General features: G+C 41.6%; 1 long non-coding RNA gene across 4 annotated transcripts in view; it reads right to left on the bottom strand.

Annotated features, from left to right (window-relative positions):
* LOC101787926 (uncharacterized) overlaps nucleotides 1–22,345 on the bottom strand; it is a 46,262-nt gene extending 23,917 nt beyond the window's left edge. For 2 of the 4 annotated variants that reach the window (XR_010042606.1, XR_010042605.1), the window contains exons 1-7: nucleotides 21,884–22,345; nucleotides 15,366–21,472; nucleotides 3,437–3,673; nucleotides 3,196–3,288; nucleotides 3,053–3,094; nucleotides 2,572–2,786; nucleotides 1,177–1,887 (exon numbers count right to left, since the gene is read on the bottom strand). This is a non-coding gene — a long non-coding RNA (uncharacterized LOC101787926). Of the gene's footprint in view, nucleotides 1–725; nucleotides 1,888–2,571; nucleotides 2,787–3,052; nucleotides 3,095–3,195; nucleotides 3,289–3,436; nucleotides 3,674–15,365; nucleotides 21,473–21,883 lie in introns of all 4 variants that reach the window. The other 2 variants (XR_010042607.1, XR_010042604.1) reach the window with 2 other exon arrangements.
* Between the last annotated feature and the right edge of the window lie 1,772 nt (nucleotides 22,346–24,117).

The following is a 24,117-nucleotide window of genomic DNA, read 5'->3' as shown; positions in this document are numbered from 1 at the left end:
GGTATAGATACAAAAGAATTGAAGGTAAAAACTTGAACAGGGCCCACGTTCACAGCAGAATCATTCACAACAGCCAGAAGGGAGAGGGGGAGGGGGAGGCACTTGGACCTAATTTTCTGGAGTACACCTCGAGAACAGGAGAGATTCTTAAGGGGGAAAATTCGGCTATGCATTAGGTCTTGGTTATTGAAGTCTTAGCATCACAAAATCTTAGGCCCCAGTAGGTAGAAAAGCAGAAAAATCCCTGTGTGCCCAAGAATAGTAGGGAAGTGACAAAAAGAGGAACTGAAGGGAACATCACAGGATTGAATTTGTGACCAGAACAGCCCGTGTTGATGGGCAATGCAGTGTCCACCAAATGGAGTTATAATGCAGAAACAGCCGAGCTCCCCCCAGTGCCGTGGTTCTGTGTGAGCCACCCCAGAATTCACGTGTGACATTACAGACAAGAAAAGTACCTAAACAGACTGAAAGAAAGCTTAAATAGATTTTTAATTGTATCATGAAGTTTACTGTCTTGCCCACTGAGTCTCTGGTTTGACACAAAAAGCCATCGTTACATTTCTTCCAATTTTCCAGAGGCTACCCAGACACTACAGACCTCTATAGTAGTCTGTGGTAATTTTTCATCTTGTATGAGGTCACTCACACCCTTTGTCTGAGAATTCTCATCATTAGCAACTCCAGTGAGCACCAGTGGATGTGCTTCCTGTGGGCTATTTTACCTGGAACAGAGGAGAGGAACTGGCTGCCTAATCCTTCAGAATGTTAAGTTGAAAGTCGCAATATTGCATGTAAGAGAAGTCTGTCCAGATGGGACATTAAAAAGTGGCATCTTAGGAAACTGTCTCTTTGCCTCTTCCAGTCAAGCTACCTTTGGATGAAAACTGTGGTTCAATGTCTGTTACGTTTCTTATCTCATGAATCATGTCACACTGAAGTTTCTAGAATGAAGAAATCTTGCTGAAAAACAGATTGATGAGGAATTAATTGACCAAAACAGCTGGATGTTAAAATTTGAGCTTTGTGTTTGTGTGGGGAGAAGGAGAAATGGTTTTGGAAATTGAACGCAGGACCTTTGCATTGAGCTATATTTATGTCTTAGTTACTTTCTCATTGCTGGAACAAAATACTCATCTTCCTCATGTAAAAGGAGGAAAGGCTTATTGTACTCACAGTTCATAGAGGTTTCTGTCCGTAGTCAGCTGGTTCCAAGGCAGCCTGGCAGGGTGGAGGAGAAGTAGTCCATGGCAGGGCAGGCAGAAAGCCCCAAGCTTCCTTTATTTCCCTTTTTATTCCATTCAGGCTAAAAGTACACTGGTTGATGCCACCCACACAGAGTGCGTCTTCCCATCATCCACACCCAGAACTGTGCTAAACCAATCAATGGACTAATCCAGTTACTCATACCTGTGATCCAGTCCTGCACACTCATGATCCAGTAATGCCCAAAGCCCTACCTAGGAGTGCATGGGACAGTCTAGATAGAAACCATAATATACACTTCTAGTGCTGTGCTTAAAACAACTTTTTTTTTAATTTTAAAAAATTGAACCCAGATTTATGCTAAACTTTCCCATCCAAGGTTAAATGTAATCCTCTTGCCTCAGTCTCCCAAATCCTGAGATTACCAGCACACACCACCACGCCTGGCTTGGAGCTTCTTCTAAAGGTTATGTAGAACTTTCTTAGAAAAAGTGAAAAACTATCCATCCCTACCAGTAACAAGAAAATTTCCCTCTTGTCTTCTATTTTCTGTGAGATAGGTTGTCTTCTGTCATTCCCAAAATGTTTTGGGGTGGAGGGCATCAGTAAAGCACACAACCTGTGAAGAACTGGAAAGGTCTTTTCTTTCAAAGCCGCACAGCCCACATGATGATTTTCTAGCTGTAAGTGTAGAAAGGAAAGTGGATTGAATAAATATAAATGTGCTACTGGCATGAGATATTTCAGCATATGGTGTTATTTTTGTTTGTCTTTATTTTTTTAATAAAAACAACCTTACATTTATTGGCCTCAAGTAAAAACATAAGGGTAGTCAAAACAATATGAACAAACGTTTTACAAATACTCCCAGGGCAAACCACTTAATTGCTTGCCTTTTTAAACATATTATCATAATCTCCATTTCCTCACTTCACTGCTGTCTTAATTCATTTCTAGTTGGAGACACTTTATAGCAGGGTAATATTATCTTCTTTCAGTATAATCCGACCCAGTTGTTTTAGAATGAATTTCTTTTGTATCGTCTAACGCAAGGTTCATGTACTCATCAAAACCAATTGGGTTTTAACAGGGTTTGGCTCCTCTGTGCACCTAGGATTTTAGTACCTAAAAATGTAATCTAATTGGGAAAACGTAGTTCCTATTTAATATAGATTGTATTCATTCACATCTAGTTAATACAGTTACCCCAGTGTTAATTTCAAGTTCTAAATATAATCTTGTGTAATTGGTGGCTGGTATAGAATCTCATCACTTGATTTTGCATATGCTACTACAGATACATGTTCCCTGGACTATTCACATAAATCCGTATTACCCTGGGAATGTGGTCCTTAAGTAACTGACCTCTTGCTGGAAAAAAAAAATACTAGTCCTGGTCTTCATCACTTTTCTGTACTCTGGTAAACCAAGGTTTGGGTAGTCTCCAATCTTCTAGCAGCTAGAGACTTTATCTGTTTATAAGACTTCTGAATTTTCTTGTTTTCCTCGCATTTCCGTCGGGGACTATATCCTGGTTTAGCTTGTTTGTTCTTGTTCTTTTTTACTCCTCCCTCTTCACCCTGGGAATTAAAAGTATGTGCTCTGTAAGCTCGATAAGACTGGCTTTTAAGTGAGACCACAGTACAAATAATAAATGAGATGTTAAACAATGTTTGAAGTGGGTGAGAGCCATGTTGTATGCTTCAAGATTCATACTTTTGCAGGAGCCATTATGGAGAATGAGGAAAGGCAAATGAATCACAGATGGGGTGAGGCAATAAATAAAGAAATAAAACGAATAGACACAGACTTTAGCATGATTTCTTTTCCTAAATAGGCTTGATACCTCCATGTTTGGTGACTGGTATGTTCTCACTCTTGCCTTTGACTTGGTTAGAAAAGGAAACAAAAACATTGTTTCAAGAGAGGGCACTGCAGTTTCAATGTACAACATAATTATTTCACAGCAAGTGTCTGGTAGCCAACTACCTGCATCAAGGTCTGGTTTCTTACCACACAGAGTGCTTCCCTGATCTGGTTCCATTCTGCGGCACTCTATGTTGCTTCGTTTCTGAACTCAGCCTGTAATAATCATAAAATCAAAATGCACGGATTAAAAAAAATGCTCATGAGGTCAACCAACGTTCAGTTCACTAGTCAGGAGTGTATAACTACGTAAACCAGAGTGGTACTCAAAATTACAAAGGTATGAGCTGAAACAAATACTTACCTAAAGGTCAAATGTAGATACTGGCTTGTTTCCATGATTTTAGACTGAATATATGCCATCTTGAAGAAGTTTTTATTTTTGTTGTTTTTTTGAGACAGGGTCTTGCTATGTAGTGAAGGCTGGCCTTGAACTCACTTATGTAGCCCAGGCTGGCCTCAAACTCAAGGCAATCCTCCACCTCGGCTTCCTGAGACTGCAGGCATGTGTCACCATATCCAGCTTGAAAGTCTTGAAAAACTGAATATAATTCTTTATCAAAATTTTATATCTCAGTACAGTTCAGTGATAGAGATAATGCTCATGACATTAGAATGCATGCTTAGCATGCATGAGGCCCTGAGATCAGTTCCCGGCACCAGCCAATCAGTTATATTTTTTAGTTTATTATCACTATTATTATTATTATTATTATAACTTTGGCAGTACTGAGAATTGAACTCAGGGCCTTCACATTGAGCTATAGCCCCAGCCCTTTTAATTTTTAAAATTTTTGAGACACAGCTTTGCTGAATCACTAAGTTGCCAAAACTCATGATCTTCTTGCCTCAGCTCTCAGAGTGCTGAGATCACAGGGATGCACCAAACACCTAACCCAGTTATGTTTTCAAAAATTGAAGAAAAAACTCCTCACTTTAGGTAACTGCATATTTGCATAGCACCAAATTTATCACCCCACTGATGATAGCAAATTGATGAAAGCAGCTGTGTTTGCATCACCTTAACTGAAGAATCAAACTTCACATCTGTAGTAATTTCATCTCTGCTACTATAACAAAATACATGAGATAATTCAATTTAAAGGAGAAATCGTTTATTTTGAGTCATGGTTTCAGAGGTTTCAGTCCATGGCCACTTGGCTTTATAGCTCTGGACCTATAGTCAACAGAACATCATGCCAGAAGTGAGTAATGAAGCAAACTTCTCACCTGATAGTAGCCAGAGGGAACGAGGAAGGACCCATCGTCTCAGTGTACTTTCCAGGGCACACTCCTAGGGACCTGTTTCCTCCAGCTAAGCCCCACCTCCTGAAGTTTCTACCACTTTCCAACAGTGCCACCAGCTGGCCACCAAGTCATCCGTGCACAAGTCCGTGCACTCTAGGAGCATCACTCAGAGTCTAACAAATAGACTGAGGTCACGTATTATAGAGTAAGCAGCCTTATACAGAAAGCACTCTTCAAAATGAGTAATCTGAACCCAACCAAGACTTCCAACATACATGCTATATGAGATAGAGGAACAAGTTAAACCACCATGTAGAAAAATTATTTTAAAAATCCAAAGCTGGGCATAGTGGCACATGCCAGGCTGAGATAAGATATCAAGTTCAAGCCCTATGTAGGCTACATAGCAAGTTCAAGGCCAAACTGGACTATGTTGCAAGATTCTATCACATACACACACCACACACACACACACACACACACACACACACACACACAAATTCAGAATAGGGGATAAGACAACTAGCTTGCAAGCCTGGTTTCTTTAAAAAATCAGTAACATGGGAAAAGTGGTGAGACGGGGGGTTTGTTATTCTAGACAGAAAGAGACTAAAGACTTAACAGTGATTAACACATGTTCCTTGATTGGATTCTAATTTGGAAAAAAAATCTATGAAATTAAGGTAATAATTTTAGTATGGACTAGATCACATAATATTAGGTAATTTTTATTAATTTATTAGTGTACTATATTGAAACCTGATTATGTAAACTAGTGTCCTTGTTCTTTGGAGATGCAGGCAGAGTGCATAGAGGGTGATAGACTTTAAAATGATCTAACAAGAAAAATACAGGTAGATAAAGATAGTAAAATGTTAACAATTATGGATAAAAGTTGCTGGGTTACATGTGTTTCTTTTGCTCTTTTTTATTGCTGCATGTGTGTTTGTGTGTTTCATCTCTGCGTGTTTGAACATTTTTATGATAAAGGGGTTTTTTAAAACTTTACCTTTCAGCATTTGCCTGTCATGTGTGAGATCTGAGGTCAAACCCCCAAAAGCACAGCACTAATAAAAAAAACTATTTTAAAAAACCCTTGACTTTATGATGTCTGAAGATTAGATGTTTCAGAACTAATTACTGTTGGGGATGTAGCTTAGTGGCATAAGCACCTGCCTAGGAAGTGCAAGATCCTGAGTTCAATCCCTGGTACAAATTAAACAAACAAACCAAACAAAGAAATAGGCTTTTAATACCCAGCAAACACACACACACACACACACACACACACACACACCTATTTCTTCTCTATCTGTTTATACTAGATCAATTTACCAAATCATACAAAAAAATTAACATACTAGGCAGGTGTTTTAGCCCAGTGGTGTAAGTGCCTATTTGGCAAATGCAAGGTAGTGAATTCAATCCCAGGTGTGTGTGTGTGTGTGTGTGTGTGTGTGTGTGTGTGTGTGTATGTGTGTGTGTATATACATATATATATATATATATATATCATACTAATAATTTCTTAAAGTAACCAAAACCTGCAGTTCTCTCATGAAAAGCCATCCACTGGCAAAAAAAAAAAAATAATCTAAACTAAATTACATCAATTTTCCTTTAGTTATCTGTACTTTATGAGACAATAATAAAAACTTGAAGGGGTAATGTTACTTAGTTTTTATGTGAGTCAAAATCAGTATAAACTGATTTCTTATTCTTATCAATGTATGATTTTTTAAATAGGTGGCTTTAAAAGTGAGAACAACTCTGCCAATCATAAATTATTTGTTGCAATCAATTTTTCCAGGCAAATAATTGAAAAATAGAAAATACTTGTGAGTAAAATGAGATAACTAAACCTAGGAATCTGTCCACAACTGTACCAATTTGCAAGTTAATAAAATAACTTATTCCTCATCTTTAATTTTAATCAGACTACTTTACTATCTGGATATATGTGGAGAGTATGTTAATTAAAAAGTATTTATATTTTATTGCATACATTTGATTTAAATTATCCTGATCTGGTAGTTGACTTGTGACTTTTAAATTGTTGAAATTCACTTCCTGCAATAATAAGATGAATTTTATTTATAAATAGTGGAAATGACATGACACTGAGAGTTGTGGGTAATGCCAGATGTGGTGACAAATGTTTATAATCTCCGCACTTTGGAAAACAATGAGGCAATGAGGATTGCAACTTCAAACCCAGCCTGGGCAACTTCATGAGACTTGTCACAAAATTTTTAAAAAGTAGGGGGAGGAGTAGGGGCAATATAGCTTAGTGTGAAGACCCCGTACCCCCAATATCAGTATCCCCAAAAGAGTGGGCAGAAGGTTATGCTTAGATGGCCATCCCTATTTTAAATAAATATTTGTTGACTTTATGCAAATCTTACATCTCTTTGAGCTTTAGTAGTCTCATTTAAACATATGCATAGTTAGATCTGAGGCTTTTCACTTTCCTAGCTTGAGGTCAACAATCCATGAGTCCCCTGAAATTAAAATGCTTCACGTGTATTAGTATACAAGCATTTTCTGAGAAGTTATGTGGTGAATTAAATGTGATCACAAATCTTTAGAGTATTTCCCAACTGGAAGTTTGTCTATTTCCTTGCTCACTGAGCTGGGCTACTCTTGTGAAACCCTCTGACCAAAAGAATGAGATATAAATGTTGTCATATGATTCGAGTCCTCAAGAAGCCCTGAAATTCTTGCTTTCATTTTCTTGGAATGCTGATAGCATCAAGTAAACGAACCTCAGCTCTCCTGTTGGCCCAGCTGATAACCAGCAACAACCATGAAACACGTGACTGAGATTATCTGGATCATTCCACCTCAGCTAAGCATCAGGGTCTGAGGCTACCTAAGGGATCCTAGAAAAGCCAGCAGAAGAATCACCTAGTTGGGCCCAGCACAAATTGCAGACTGTGAGGATAGGTTGAGTCACTCTTAGATATGCTTCTGATTTCAGATTTGTTTAAATTTTGGAATATTTGCATATGCCTTCATATTCTAGGAGTAGAACTCAAGTCTAAATGCAAAATTCATTTATATTTCACATACATATTGTATATGTGTCTGAAGTAGTTTCATACAATATTTTTAGTGTGTCTGCCTTGAACTGTGACCCATCACATAAACTCAAATGTAGAATTTTCAACTGGTGGCATCCTGTCAGTGCTCAAAAAAATTCAAACGTTAGAACATTTTGGAGTGTGAGCTTTTGCATTAGAAATACTCAACCAATAGTTTGTTTTAAGCCACTAAGTTTTGGGATATTTTGTTATACTGCAGTTCTAACTACTGTACTTCAAAAGGGTACATCACTTTTATCTGATTCACAAAGGTTATGAGTTACTGAATTTGAATTAGATTGTTTAAAATTTTAAGATTCCTGGTCTCAACCCTCTTCAAACTATGTCACAAGCATGATTTAATTTAGCAAGCTTGCATTCAAACTGAATTCGAATGTAAATCCTAGAATTTTTGAACTGAAAAATCAGCAGGCCCTCATGTCTATAGTTCAAAGACTTTTTGTACTTTCAAAACATAAAACTGTGGAGTAGGTCTCAGAGTTTCTCTAACTTTCCATCTTTTTTTAAAGATTAAGGCAATTGCATCTGAAAATTCTACTAACACTCTGGTTTGTATTTCCAGGCAGTGCTTGAACTTGTTTAGACAGCTAGCATTTCCTCCTAAGTGAACTTTCCCTTCAATTTCTTCTCACCAGACTTTGTCTTACCCTTCCTAGTTGAAACAGTGAAATAAAAAGCTCCCCCTCGTCTCCTCTATCATGGACATAATGTCATCACAGCCATGCAGGGATCCTGTGTTTTCTTGCTTTGATCCAAATAGTCCTCCCCATCACTTAAATGTTAACTGCCTTCTGATTTAGTCTTTCTGACTCTTTTCTTATATATACATATTTTTTTTGATACCAAGGATTGAACTCATAACCTTATGTTTGCCAGGCAGGCGCTTATACCACTGAAGTAAATCCCCAGCCCATATATATATATTATATATTCTTAACAAATTGTATTGTATTCTTGCTTACTTTTCTAGATCAGCCTTCACATTTTACACACATCATTTAAAAATATATCTGATCTCAGCAGACAGTTTCCTGTCTGAAAATACTAAATCTCTTTGTTACCTCCGTATTTTATTTTTTCTTCCCCTCCTATTATACCTCCTCTCTCACTTTAGACCATTTGAAATGGTAGTATCAGAATTTTATTATGAGGAATATCCCCTGATTCTTTTCGGAATCTCAGAGCAGGGCATCAAAACCAAGCTTTTATAATTTCCTGAAATATTTTTAAGCTCAGTCTAACAGTGTGTGTCTGGCAGTGACTGCATCCCTCTGGAATTTTCTGATGGCCAGGTGGCCCTTTTCCAGGGTTTCTGTCTTCTGATTTTCCATTCAAGTCTTCCTAGCTGGCCAGAATTAGAAGCAGGGTGTTAATCCTCCTCATCACTTTCTCTCCTTTCTAAAAGATGAAATTATCATGTGGGTTAGCGATTCTCAACGTGGCTGCACATTTGAATCATTTGGGGGCACTTGAAAAAAAAAAACAAGACAGAGAACTATTTGGTCAACTCTGAGAGTCTGAGAGAGTCTGCTTTAATTAGTGTAGGATGAAGCTACCTATCAAAATTTGTTTTGAACTCTGGGGCATCCTAATGTGCAGTCAGAGCTGAGAATACTAATTGAGGAAATCATGGATTTATCAGATGTTCTGAATTTAGGAAATGAGACATCTGGCAGATGCCTGGATAGCTGAAGCCCCCATCATTAAGATTTTTTGAATGCTTTTCTTCTCTAGTCCATTAAGTTTTAACACAGGCAATCTAGTTCTAGCATGTCTAAACAGGCTAATGACAACCAGAACCATGATATTACTTTTTGATTGTTGATATTAATCTCAACATAGCTCTAACATCTTTAAACAAGATGAAGCTAGACAGAAAAAGTCCTTGAAACAGTTCAGAAAACCTGGTTTGGAACATTAGCTTTCCTGAAATTCCATATACAGATGAGTCATGTTCCTCTTTCTTTTCTTATTAGTTAAGAGAGTGATTTGACAAAGTAAGTAAATTTAAAATAAGAAAATAAGACAAAATAATGTTTTCTTCTTTGTGAGTTTTCACATTGGTAGTTCTGTTTTAGTAAAAAAAAAGCCATTTGATTTTTTGTTTTTTATTTTAATGTAATAAAAGTATATATTAATAAAGATAACATTAAAAAGCACTCTTCTATGGAAAATAAAATTTCATAACATATAATTAGAGAATAACAATAGTTAATACACTGTGTACCATACTCTTAAAAGAACGGTCAAAATGACTTAGAGTACAAGTCATAGACAAAGAAAGGACTCTCTCTTACAAAAGATAATAACACAAAACTTTCTCCACACATTTGAGCTTTAAAGTTTTTTTAAAATTCTAGTAAATTATGATCACTGCTATAGTTTGAATGGGTCCCCTAACATGTGTATGCTGCAAACTTTTTCCCATGCCAATAGTGTTGGGAGGTGGCCCTCAAAAGTAAGGATTTGTTCAGGTTGTCTGGCCTCAGAAATGGATTAATGTCATTTTCTGGGGAGTGAGCTAGTTATCAAGACTCTTAATTTTAAAAGTAGGCTTGGACCCTATCTTACTCTTCTGCTTGCTATCAATGACGACAGCATGAGGACTCTGGTCAGATGCCAGCACCATGCTCGTGGTCTTCCAAGCCTCCCAGTGGCCAAAAACATTTCTCTTCAGTATAAATTACTCAGGTTATGATATTCTATCAGAGCAATACAAACCAGGCTATCACCAAGTATTGTATGCAAATTCAATTTTCCATAAAATCATTTTTCTTTCTCCATAGAAATGGCCTTCTGGTATGCTTAGTGACAGAGCTGCTTTTGGTATCATTCTGTCAATCAGACTAAGTGTCAACTAAATTGGGATATTTAGAGATAAGTGGTAAATTTATTCTGAAGTCACCTGACTTAAATGAGCACTCAAACGTTCTAGAAGAGGGCATAGCTGTGTCTTGGCAGCCACTGGCAAACTTTGGGAATGGCCAAGAATGTTTATGCAATTTGTAGGTGTTGCTGGACATTATTAATGCATAGAAGGAAATCAGCTTTGTATGAATTAGAGATGAATATGGAAGAAGATGATGAGATTTTCCTAAAAGTTACTCAGGGAATAAAAAGCAAGAAGTAGAATTTTCTAAAACTCTAGCTCTAATCTGCTCACAGTTAACCGTGGAGAAACTGCTATCTGGGGACAGAAAAAGTCCAGAGATACAGTCTAATAGGAATCTCCAAAGACACCAACAGAAAGGATGAACAACATTCTCACACTGAAACACTGTGACTGCTTTCAATCAAGCAGATTCTTTTGGAATCACAAGCATTTTGTCAATAATTTGGCTCTGCAAATATTTAGCAATATGGTTTCATCTGACAAACACTCAGTAGAAAGCACGTGAATAAAAATGGTGTCGAATAACACTAAAGGGTGTTTTAATACTGTGTACCCTTAGGAGACTGGTGGTGTCCTCTTTTCAAGTCATGCTATCTTGAGCTAAGATTACAGTGTTTAAAACAACGTATGAGAAAATGGAGGATTGAAAAAGAATGCTTGACCACAAGAGAGAGCTAACAGAGAGTAAGTCAGGTGATAGAGGGTTTCTTTAAACCCAGGTTTAACTCAGAGCGGGTGCCATTTTAATGCCTTGTTCGTTTTACACAGATAGACATACCTAACTATACACAGTTTTGTCATCACCTGCCATTAAATATCAACACTGCAAAAACATGTACTTTTGTTCTGTATTAGAGCAAAATGCATACATTCAAATAAAAGTGATTATAGAAATTTTTAGAACAACCAGGTTACATTTCTCCTCCTACCAAATATGCATTCTTTCTCTTCTTTTACTTGTTTATTTTACTTATTGCGCTGGGGAAAGGGATGACTGAACCAAGGGCCTTGTGCGTGCAAAGTATGCTTTCTACCACTGAGCTGCACCCACTAAAATTACAGGCTTTCTAAACAAACTTGCTGAAATTCTGTAGAAACAAGAGGATTCCTATTGCTTCAAATTAAAGTCTTCATATTAGCAGAGGAATTATTGGTTATAATTTATTGAAAACAGATTGTTTTTTCACTTAGAACTTAGAAGTATCAGTCTTGCCATGAGGGTGGTGATCATGTTCCTACCTGGGATGTGTATTATGGATTGTTCCTTCCCCCCTCTTTCCTCAGGAGTGCAGGAAAACACATATTTAGCACTTTTAGGGGTTGTTCCTGGTTTTGGTTTTGGCTCTGGAAACAAGAAAATCAATCAATCTGATTTTATTCAAAACCAGTAGGTGTTCCTGCTCTGGTATAATACGGCTGGAATTGCACAAATGTTGAGATCAAAAGAAGACATTTTCTTCTTCATTTGATTTGAATCAATGTCAATTAATTCAAAATGTCAATCGTGATTTAGATAAAATATGCTCACAAAAACAGTACTGGTTGGTTAAGAAAGAGGTTAATGAGGAAAATGTAATCCCTGCTTGAATGTCACTGGAATGCAAAGCCACATTTATTTGCATGTGTGGTATCTGAAAAAGCTCCAAGGAATTTTGTTTTTGGTGTTTTGAATTGTTTATAATGTATTCTTTTTATTCCATCTACTAACAATTCCCAGAAATGATGAAAATCAAAGACAGAAAAATATAAATGAAGTTGGGTTCTAAGAAAATTACCAGTTACAACATCAGCTCTAGCTACAGTTCATAAAGCAGGTGATTATAGGGACAATATGAAAAAAATGTCATTAAATCAGTAAAAATGCCTTGAATTTTGCCAGTTCTGCAATAGCGCCTAGAAGTCTGAGACTTCAAAACAGTCTATGCCAAATTTTGCAACAAAATTTCACCAATAAAGATGCTCATTTGCAAGGATTTAGTTTAGATATTCCAGACTACAGGACATGAAACAAACTGGATAATTTCTTTGATGTTGTTATATTTTATTAAATCATTCCCAAAGTGTCAAAGAAAACAAATCTGTTCTTTTAAAAGTAGCCTTGGAAAGGTCACCAACTTTTCAACAGAGCAACTTCTCACCTCACTTTTAGTTTATTTTCTTGCACATTTCACGTTCAGGAATCGCTCCATTAAGAATGCTAGATTTCAAAACAACCCTGCTTTCCTCTGAGGCCCAGGAGCCACAGCAGAGCTCAAGGATGGAAGCCACAGGCCATCAATTCACCGGGAGCCTGGCCCCAGAAGCCAGGGATATCTTGGCAGAAAGTCAGTCACATTAATGTTCAGGCCACAAATTCCCATTTAATATGCAATAGCTGCCCTATTGCAGCGAAGTGCTAAATGTTACCTCTAGTTACTAATACCAGCTTTACCATTGCTTCAGCTTTTATGTCAGAACCTTGATTGGTCACTTAAATGCTTCCTTTTAGGCTTTAAAATATGCAAGACTAAAAATAAGCCAACATTAACATGTTTATAACATGTTAATATTTCTATTTCTGGCATGTTCTTTTAGAAACACAGAGTGATACAGTTCTACTGTAACTAAATCCCTCTGGAAACCTATTCCACTAAGGTTTTCAGAGGATACTACCTGCTGGCAGGCAGCCTGGAGCTAAAGGATTGGCTGGGGGAGGGAAGGCGCCCTTAAGGGATTTAGAAGCACGTTCACCTTCCCATTTCACATACTTCTCAAGAGGTCACAGAGCAGTCATTCTCAAAGGTCTGATCCCTGAACCAGTATCAGCGCCACTTGGACACTTGTTAAAAACACAGATTCTCAAGCCCCACTCAGACCTCGTGAGTCAGATAATAGAGAGGGCCCAGTGACTGGTGTTTTAACAAGCTCTCTTGGTGATTCTGGTGCCTTCTAAAGTTTGTCAACGCATGCTATAAGGAATAATACATTTCTGGCACAAACAATACAGAAAATAATCCTGGCTTGATTACTTGTGGGACAAAACTAGTATTATATCTCAGTGCAGAGCTCTGATAAAGCTAAATGAAACAGTTAGGTACATCTCTTCTAAAATTTACATCCGAACCTCGTTTCTTTTTCCCTGACTACAGACCTAAAGCTCTGGCCAGCATGTTTTTACATGAAGAGAAACAAGAAAGGCCACTCCCAAGCTGGGTCTTGACTCAGCTATTAATCTTACCATCCAGAATGGAAAAATAAGTGGGAGATGGTTGATATTCCAGAGGATAGGCTCCAAGAGGTCTACTTATCAGGAAATAGGAAAACAACCTCCCGCAAGTAAACATGGTTTAATCAGCGTCCTAAAACTTGAGCAGTAAAAATAGTATCTGCTTTTCTCAGACACTGGGGCAGAGAGGTAGGAGGAGAAACAGAAGGACCCCTTGCTCCCTATATAACTCCCTAAGTCCTTGAATTGCTCTCCATGGTCCAACACTATTCTAGTTATCCCAGTTAAGATCATGAGTCTCCTGTATAAAACTTTCTGACTCCAGGCAGCCTGGCTTCCTCTTCCATTTCCAGCTTAAGTAAGCACCTTCTGCTTCAGTGTCTGCTCCACAGTTCCTAGTCTAATTAATCTCTCCAATATAGCTATCATTGCTCTCCTAGGACTCTGTACCATTCTTTCTTTCCAGGCCTACTCCTGGGGCTGGAAGCCTGACAGGCCCTCCAGAGTTACTTTAGTGGTCAGGAAAGCTGGGGTAAGACTTTGAAAGCTGGATGCCCACCTGCCAATCCTTTTCACACCAGGTCATGCCAGTGTCAGGGCTGCCAAGGGTTCAGACCCCAGCAGCTCAAGGCAGAGCAGCAGAGGGCAGGCAGCAAGAGCCTCGGCCTCACACCCTAAACCAGAAGAGCATAAATCTAATGGGAACCTTGTTAGAGAAACAGGGAAGTTTCTAAAATTACAGCTTTCAAACATCTTCCTAATGTCACCTGTTATGCAGTAGCCAGTACCCACAAATAATGGCAGGTTTGAGAAATGCATTTAAAAAATCCTTTTGATATTATCTATTCTATTTCATAAGGCTAGTCAAATTTCATATTATTGATTTCTTTATTAATGTTTGGCAGCCTGCAGCTTGAAAAAGAGTTCTCACGGGCTGGGGATTTAGCTCAGCAGCATAAGCACCTGCCTTGCAAGCAGGCAGTCCTGAGTTCGATCTCCGGTACTGATAAGAAAAAAAAAAAAAAAAAAGAAAAAGAAAAAGGAGTTCTCACTTGCACACTGTCGTAAACACACCATCAGTGCTATTAAAAAGCAGTATTGGTAGCACACTGTCTTCATTATTAATGCTGTTGAGTGGTCTATGTGTTGGAATATGTATTACTGTCATTTCAATTAAAATCTTAAAATTATAAGCTATAATAGCACCTCTCTTCTCTTAGTCTTCCAATGAATTTTTAAATAACTTCTATTGAATCCATCTTAACTTCAGATTTGGTGATGATTTGCAACAGCAGCACATATGATGGCCAAATTTTCATGAGCAGATTAGCAATTATTTTCCAAGTTTCAGTATTTTCATTTCATTGAGTTTGGTTTAAATCAAGTTAATATAATTGTACAATGATAGGGTTTCTTCCCTCTCCCTGTTAAAATTACAATACTCGGAAGATTGGAAACATTTCAAAAGATTATGAAAAAGAGGGGTTGAAAACGGAAACGTGTGTCCTCTAGAATAGATTCAGGGCCTTAACTGCCACATGGCACCCCTCAGCCCTCCCTTACAGCTTGGAGGATTTCTGCCGCTTTATAAACATGCACCGTTTAGACAGAGCCTTCCACGCGTGACACACGGAGACAGGATGCTGCACCCACAGGAACGTGCGCACCAAAGCGCGCGTGCCCACCCGCCCCACTGTCATCTGCATCCCAGACAGATTCAGGATGCGGGTAGATTGGAACCGGCCTTAACCTCTCCTCGCTCTCATTCCAAATCAAAACCCACCGTAAACACCGTGAAGAGCCAGGAAACCTCACGGCTTTAATCATTTCCTTTCCCCAAGCTCCATGTGGCACACAGGACACTCCGCTTTCCTTTGGGGCTGCCGTATCCTGCGAGGGGCGCAGAAGAACGCAAAGGTTTCCACGCGCGCGGAAAGCGCCAATCCGGAGCTGTGCTCCTCCAACCTCCTCCGCGCTGCACTCTGAGCCAGCCAGGAAACCCTGCAGCTCCAGCAGGGGTTGAGAGCTGGCGCCACCTGGCTTTCTAGAGAAGAACCAGAGGCGGGAGGTAGAGGTGGTGGAGGGGCCGAAGCCTCTCTTTTCCACCCGGGACTGGCGGGGCGCAGGGAGAAAGCCCTGCGCTGCGAAAAGTGAGGCCACTATCCAGTCGGGAGCTGGGAGCTGCTCTTGCTACTGACTTTAGAATAGCGGGTTTCGCATTTAAAGCAAGTCCAAAGTGCAGAGGTAACTGTGGTAATTAAAGCGTTAGAAAGAAGCACGGATCTGTTTCTGGTGAGCAGCGCCCCTTGTTTTGTGCAAACTCCCTATACCGATGCGGGGCTAAAGGAAAGACAGGAGAAAGGGCATCCTAGGATTTGGATCTCCACTCTGCCGAGACTTCAGAAAAAGCCAGATTAAATGAGGCCCCTATGCCTCGGTTTTTTCACATAAAGAATGGGGACAAGGACGCCCAGGCCTTCAGTAACTACTCCAAAGGACTGGAGAGGAAGTCAAATGAAAAAGTGGAGGGAAAGTGCCTTTGACTTTGCTATTTTCTTAGCAAGGTAACATAGTCATAGAGAAGAATGAGAATGAGCTGTTATGACCCATACAGTGCCTTATGAATTTACACTGTTGGTGTGTATGGGTGTAATGGGTTCATTGAATGACTTAACGGGAGACCACAAATCACTCCATCTAATGAATCTGCACAAGTTATCAGAATACATTATCAATCTATTTCAGCTGCCTTTTAGAGACAGGAATCTAGAGAAAGCTGTTTGCAGACTGTCTTTTCATTCCACATAACCATACAGAAACATAAACACAAACATATGTACAGCAAACATATATATACTGCATGCAGGTATGTACACATGCTTATATGCATGTATAGGAATTTGTTATAACAATTTGTTATAACAATTGATGCATGTATGCTGCTGCTACTTGGTTTACAAGTTTGCATTCACTTTTAACTTATTCCTCACATCATTAGAGAGCATTTTTAAAATTTTATGTAGCTCAGACTGGCCTTGAACTCACTGTGATCCTCCCGGCTCAGCCTCCTGAGTGCTGGGGTTACAGGTGGTGTTTGCCACCATGCCTCATGTGGAGGGCATTTTTAACCCTCATTTTACACGTGAGAAAACTAAACTCAAAAAGGAAAACTTTCTGCAGATTTTGATGATAAATGTTAATAGAACCAATGCCCTCAATTGCAATGCTGGGTTATTATCATGTTCATAAGATGTACAATGGACACCTACCATGTGCCAGACACTAAGGCATGGTGGTCATAAAGAGGCAAGAAACACTCCACTGCCCTCAAAAAACTCACAGTTAGTGGAGAAGAGGAAAAATTATACTCTGCTGGGGCTGGGTGAAGGTTTCCAGGAAAAGGAGACACTTGGGCTAAATCCTGAAGGACAGTTGGGATAAAGTCCACTGGAAAGAAGAGAGGAACAGCCAAGGCTTAAGGGACACACATGAACAGACACAAAGGTGAAAGGCTCTACGAGTGTTCGGTGTAGTTCAGCGGAGATACAAGTTATCGTGTATGCAGGGAGAGTGGTGAGAAAGGAGACTACAGATCATCATGAATATTACATGCGCAGCGTTTAGGTTTTCCTCAAGTCTATGGAACAGGGAAAGGGAGATTGCAAGTAGAGAAATTATATGACCAAACGTGACAGTGTGTGATGCACAATGCACAATGTAAAGAGCTGCCCTGGGAACAGAGTAGATGGGGCACTGGTGGTGGGACAAATGACAGAATGATGCAGGCAAGCCAGGCTTGGTGCTGCACACTTGCAAGAGAATCCTGAGTGAGGCCAACCTGGGAAACTTGAAACTATGTCTAAAAATATAGAAAATAAAAATGCCTAGGGATGTAGCTTAGCACTCAGTCCTCAGTACCAGGCAAAGCTCAGAATCATTGTTGAGGCAGGAAAAAAAAAACACAGTGCAGTTGAAAGCTATTTAGAAGTACCTGGTGACAACTGGCAGGTGATGGGCCCAAGTACTGGATGGAAGAGGGCACAGTTCACATAGTCCAGGGGCATGCATTACGAGTATTCAGTGGGCTAGAAAGAAATTCTGTTCTAAATACTGAGTTTTAAAAATTGAATTATATCTACATGGAAATGTCCTTGAGTAGGGAGTTAGACCTCCAAGAAGAGGTCTGAATAGACACGCCATCAACATCAGCTGAAGTCACAGCTAACCTCAGTTAACAAGGCTTGCTAATGTACCTTAAGTGCTATGTGTCTCACATTGTACAAAATACTTTTAGCAGATTATCTCATTTACTCCTCACAACCACCTCAAAAAGTGTTATAATTATTGCCCAAGGAGAGGGTTTCACTTAAAAACAAAAGAGGTCCAAAACAAGACCTGAGGATTACATTGAAAAGAGCTCATTTTCCTATGTTGCTTAGCTATGGCAAAGACGAGTTATTTAAATAATCCCCACACTTAGATGCAGAAGGCCCCCTGTCTACTGGCTGAATTCTTAGCTCTGCTATTGCCCAGGACCATGTCCTGGAAAGGCTGGGAGCCCCTTCTCCCACTAAGTCTCTGCTAAGGGAGGGTCTCTCAGACATGGTGCTACTTGGGGTTATTTCAATGCCCAAGTCATCAGTGTCCCCATCTTGAAGGTGACACAGGAAAAGATGATTGCAGTGCAAAGAAGCCTCTTGGCCCACCACACACCCAGGAAAAACAGATCATGAGTGTTCCTCTAAAATACACTGGATTCTAGCCCAGCTGAAAGAAGTGGGTATGAGAGAAGAGGTGTCCTAGACTTCACTTTCAACATGGTAGACAGCACTAGAGCCATCGCAGAGCAAATAAGAACAGCTTTACTTCTCTCTCTCTCTCTCTCTCTCTCTCTCTCTCTCTCTCAAACTTTCAACCTTGCACTTGCCAGGCAGGAGCTTATGCCATGAAGCTAAATCCCTGGACCCCTCTTTCTTTTTGACACAGGGTCTCACTGTGTAGTTCAGGTAGGCCTTCAACTCACTGTGTTGTAGCCCAGGCTGATTTTGAACTCACAACATTCCTCCTACCTCAGCCTTCTGGTGTTGGGATTTCAGGTATGTGCCACCCAGTTCTACTACTTTATTCTTAATGGTAGATAATTCTTGTTAGCTCCTCCACTATCCTATTCTATAATACAGAGCACAATTCTTGTCATCATCCCCAATATATGTGAATTGGGAGTTATGTAAGGGAAGAGAATCAGCTGAATACTATTATGAACATTCATTCAATTTAATTTGCTTTTTTTAAAGGTTTGAGTAGAAATGTGTGTCTCTTTTACATCAAGCTCAATTTTAAAAACAAGTGAGACTTGGGACTGTAGCTCTCATTAGAGGACCCATTGTCTTAGTGGTTCTTAAGAGCTCAAGTCTAACACAGTAAAGCAGATATGTTTAAAAAAGCACCACCCCACTCCAAAAAAATGACATGAAAGTAAAAGGCAGTCTGTTAGAGAAGATCAAGGGAATCAGGAAAGGGAGAATAAAGAAGGGGATTGGAGGAGTGAACAGAATGAAAAGGTTACATACATGTGTAAAATGTCACAGTACAACCCTTTATATTGTATAATTGCTGGGCACTAATAAAAAAAGAAGCATCACTCACATGAAACAGTACTGAGTTTGTTTTGAATTTGTGCTCCTTGAGCAGATGTGATGACCCATACCTCCAATCCCAGCACGCAGAAGAGAAGGTCCAGGAAGGAACCAGAGGCCAGGCTGAGCTACATGAGTTCAAACCAGCTTTGAGACCTGACCACACAGAGAAGTCCTGACTCCAAACCAACCATTATCTTACTTTGAAGTCATGTATTGTGTTCATGTTTTGTTCTTATTGGTATGTACTGTCCTGTTTTGTTTGACTTTGTTTTTTGATCTCTGATGGTATGGGCAGCTGTTCTGAAGATGGCAAGAGGCATTATGGCAGCCATTGTTGATTGCCTATTATCTTGTTTTGAAGTCCTGTGTAACTTGCACTGTTTTGCTTTAATGGGCTTTATTGTTTTATTTTGCTTGGTTTTATTCACTTTAAAATTAAAAAAAATTATTTTTTTAAAAAATCCAACCAACAAACAAATACAAATAAAGAAATAAATGATGTGCCTGAACCTGAGTGAATTATATCCTGGCCATTTTTCCTGGTCTGAGTGCAAATGAGAACCGAAGATGATTGAAGCAGAAAAAGCAGTAGCACATATATGTCTGCCCTTCAGTCACTTTTTTAGAGGAATACAGCCCTAAGTAGGCTCTCCAGCCATGTGATTTCAGAAATTTAGCTCTCGGGACCACAAGTCGAAGGGGTTGGTGCACCTTGAAAGCCTTTTCTAAGTTTGACATTCTCACTACTTCACATTAGAAATCAGCAAGGTTCTGGTAGCTATTCTGCTTACATGTAACGTGAGTAAGGAAATCACTGAATTTGTTTTGAATGTTGACATATATAATGAGCAAACATGAGAACTCACATCAGATTTATGTACCCAAAAGAGAATATTATCAACTTTTCCAGCTAAGAATAATTAAATGTATATGCCCATATATTGTAATACGTTGGTTCACAAATACTTCTGTTCACAAACAACTCAGTTCTCAAGCAAAAGCTTTTGACAAAGACGTGCTTCCCTTTGCAGATTCCACATCAGGTGATAAACACAACTGCAGCCATCTTCCCCAAAGTCATAAAACAAACTAAGTTTGTAAACTGAGGTACCACTGTATATCTATATTTTATGTATATTCATATATAGAGAAACACACAATCAGAGACAGAGGGAAAAACAGTAGTGAAACCAACTGAGTGACCAAACATCCAGCAGGTTGATGGCAAACGGAGGTCTACAGCACATTTTCTGACTATTGGAAGTGTAATTGCCCACTGGTCTCTGTGTATATCATGTCTGTCACAAGAAAGCTGGAAGATTTGATGATTCATTTTTAATTAGCTCCATGTGTGCTGTGCTTCCTTCCCCCACCATCAATATTGTGTTAGAAAGAGCTGCATGTTCTGGCGACAGCATGGATCTTCTTTTAAATGGGAGTCCAAAGAACTCACCCCTGCCTTTAATACTAACTCTGCATGTAAATTTGCCAAAGGATAATATCCTGAGTTCATTTTTCAGAGGTGACGAAAGGAGTCCACTTAATCAATGAGGGAGAAAAAAGGAAGTTAGCCAGCTTGTTCCTCCACTGATGGGCAATGTGGGATGGTGAGGCAGCCTGCACCAAGCATGGGAAAGGGGCTTCTTCCCCAGTCCCAGATCAGCTACGCTCCCTGGGCCAGTAACTTTTACCTTTTTTGGGTCTCAGGTTATCTTTAGGACAATCCACAAGTTAAACTGGATGATTTTTATGACCCGGAACATTCTGAGATTCCCCTAGAGAACTCTTGAAACAAACTGAACTTTAGCCAACTATTCTCTCAAAAAACAAAAAACTGAAACAGTGGTCTAAATAATAGTAAAAAGAAAAATTTTGCAACCGAATCTTCCTTCACAGAAATTAAAAAGTGGATTGACAGCCATAGCGCGACTTAGTGTGTTCAGTCTTCATTCGGTAACTATATAGTAAGCGTCCCTGTACATGGAGTATGCTAAGGCCTGAGGATACAAGCCAGCTATCTTGACCAAACTATGGGAGCAGTTACCAACAGGAAAATGTCATTGCACAATGCGGAACGCGACCTAACATCTTTGAATATGATAATGTTTCAACGCTACCACCACCAGCTCTCGGTCCCCGGCAAGTTGCAGCTTCTGGGCTCAGGTCTCCATCGCCCACCTATCTTCACAGCGCCTTCCTGGAGTAGATTCTGCTCCCGAAAGGCCTACTCGGTGGAGCCTCCAACTGCTTCCTGTGAACGCAAACCGCCCTAGGTAACCTGAGCCCATGGCTCCCTCCCATTTGGGGAGGAAAAAAGTGGGGGGCGGGGGAACGAAAGAAAAGAAAAGAAAAATACTGAGAAACATATTTTGGCAGGCAAGGCCTTCGGAGACTACCATGTGTGCTCCATATTGAGCAACTCCTGGTCTTTGAAGTTTTTCTGAATGTAAAGGCATTATTCTTTCTCAAACTGCGGCTAAGTAGTACAGACATTAAAACAATGGGGCCAGAACGCGCGGACGCGGGTCTAAGTGTTTAATTCGTCCTTCACCCAAGCGCTTGCCACCAGTTCGCCCCCCGGTGTGCACCCGGGCAGCTGGCAGGGCTGCACCCCCGGCCCATCCCCCTCTGCAGACCCGGCTTTGTCTGGACCCTCGCACACCTTAGCGCCGAGTTCGGAAGTGAGTACTTTCCCAAACGCCCGGCGAAAACTCCCAGATGTTTCCTGTGTCACGGCATCGAGCCCAGGGTGGATCCCGGGCGTGCTCACCGCGGCGGACCCCGGCGCCCGCGAGCCCGGTGCCGGCGAGCTGCGGCCCCCGCGCGGGGCTCGCGGGGCGGAGGCCGGCAGCGGGCGCCGAGGGCAGCGGGCGCAGAGGGCAGCGGGCGCCGAGGGCAGCGGGCGCAGAGGGCAGCGGCGGGCGGCCGTTCACTACGTGCGGAATGATGACTCGCGGCCGACGATCCTAGAACATTCTCCCTGCGCTCCCGGGGGGGGGGGGGTCCGTGCACGCGCCCCTGCAGAGGCCTGCTCCCCGGGCTCCGCTGCCCTCCTCGGCGGGGCGGACCGGCGCCCCCTGGCCTGGGCGGGGCCGCTCTGCAGGGCGCACGGCGGGGCGAGGGGCTCCCCCCCCCCCCGGGCTCCCGCCGCTTCCGGTCCCGCCGAGCACTTCCGGGGTGCACGCCGCCAGCGGGGCACAGGGGTGCACTCGGGCCGGTGAACGTCGGGGTGCGCGACGTCAGGGCCCGGGTAGTGGGGTGCAGCGCGCCCCACCCGCCCGTGCCTTCGCGTCCGCCCGGAGGAGCGCTGCGGGCTCCCCAGGTCGGCCTCTGCCGAGGTGCTGCACCTATGGGTGAATTCCCTGGGGTCCCCCAGCTCCTGGCCTCTGAGTGTGCCTGGGCTCCGCTGGGTGACTGCTCACTGACCCCGGAGGGTCAGGAGAGGGGCACTGTCGGGCAGAGGTCACAGCGATCCTTTGCTTGGTCGTCTTGGAGCGCGGCGCCCTCTAGGCGAGGGTTTCCCAAGCCCAGTGAGGCTGGGTTTGGCTTTGGGGTGAAGCTGGGCAAGCATCCTCCCGAGACTGTCACCTAGAGGAACCCCAAACCGACCGCACAGGCACAGCTACTCAAGGCGCACCTTTGCTTCCAGGTGCACCCAAATAACTGGCCCCTTGTCTGCCGCAACTCTATTCTGTCCACCAGAACCTGCGGTCTCAGCGCCTGCAGTGTGGTCAGATCTTTGCCAAGCCCACTGGCTTATAAAGTCAGGTTCCTGCGCGTGAGCCTGACTCAAGCCTGGGGATTAGTGGGTGTTCGGGTTAGTCGAAGGGTAGGAGGACACCCATTAAAATTACTTCTTTTCTGGAATGAATCAAAGGCACCCAGAGAACACTATGATATTGCAGGCCTGCACTTCATGCTCGGCTTCCTTTTACTGACCCTTCCTCAACCCGGCTTTCCCATCTCAGGAGGAGATTCAGAATTCCCCTTGTGGGGAGTGGGTGAGGAAAGAGCTAGTCCAGGTAAGTATGGGAGCCACATGGTCTGGCGAATTGAAAAAAGGAAAATCATCTCCAAATGCAGTCAGGCAGGTGGGGGTGGATCGCAGCTGAAGGAAAATGGGCGATGTGAATACCTCTGAAGCAGGCTCCACACCCGAGGCTGAGGTGTGAGGAACAGTCAACATTTGGAGCCCTGGAGTCAGAAGTTTTGGCAGCTGTTAGATAACTTCCTGATCCGCAATAAAATTCATGTGACCAAGAGGATGTTTCCGCTATTCTGTTGCCTGGCTCCTTTCCTCTCTTGCCAACCCTTCAAGTTTTAAGAGACTTTACTGGATCCCAGTTGGATGGTGATGCCCGCCAAGTGTGGTGCCAGAGGACGGGGTGGGGTGGGGGTGGGGCTAGAAACACGCGGCAGGGCGGGCAATGGAAATTTCAGGGAGCTGCTGCTTCCCAGTTCTCACCTGCGTGGTAACACCGAGGCTGTTTTCCGCATGGGGAATCTGAGGGCTTCACTTTGCAGCCACCAAGTAGTCTTTCCTTTCTGTCACCAAAAAGTCCAAACTAAAAGTTCCAAGAGTCTTCTGTGAGTTGGGTGCTTTCTGGCCACAGCAGCCTTATTTCTGGAACGTGATCATGCATAATGAGGGCCTGACTACTACGGAAATATATACAAGATGTTTACTTTTCTTCCTAAAGATATAAAAATGAAGCCTGAGCACACCGCTTTGGCTTCTGGAGTAACATAGCGCGCCCTAACACCTGCCAACCTTGACCTTTAGCGGCTGAGCAAGAGATTACTACTTGCTTGGTCTCTGGGTGCATCTCCAGGCGCCCAGGTGGCCAGTGCAGAGGTTGCCTCTCAGTCTCTGTGGCTGGCTTGAAGCTGTCGTTC

Source organism: Cavia porcellus, unplaced genomic scaffold (genome assembly GCF_034190915.1).
Source record: "Cavia porcellus strain 051 isolate PalLab524CR breed Dunkin Hartley unplaced genomic scaffold, mCavPor4.1 scaffold_24, whole genome shotgun sequence".
Lineage (NCBI taxonomy): Eukaryota > Metazoa > Chordata > Mammalia > Rodentia > Caviidae > Cavia > Cavia porcellus.
Note: the sequence above shows the minus strand (reverse complement) of the source record. Positions and strands in the feature narration are given on the sequence as shown.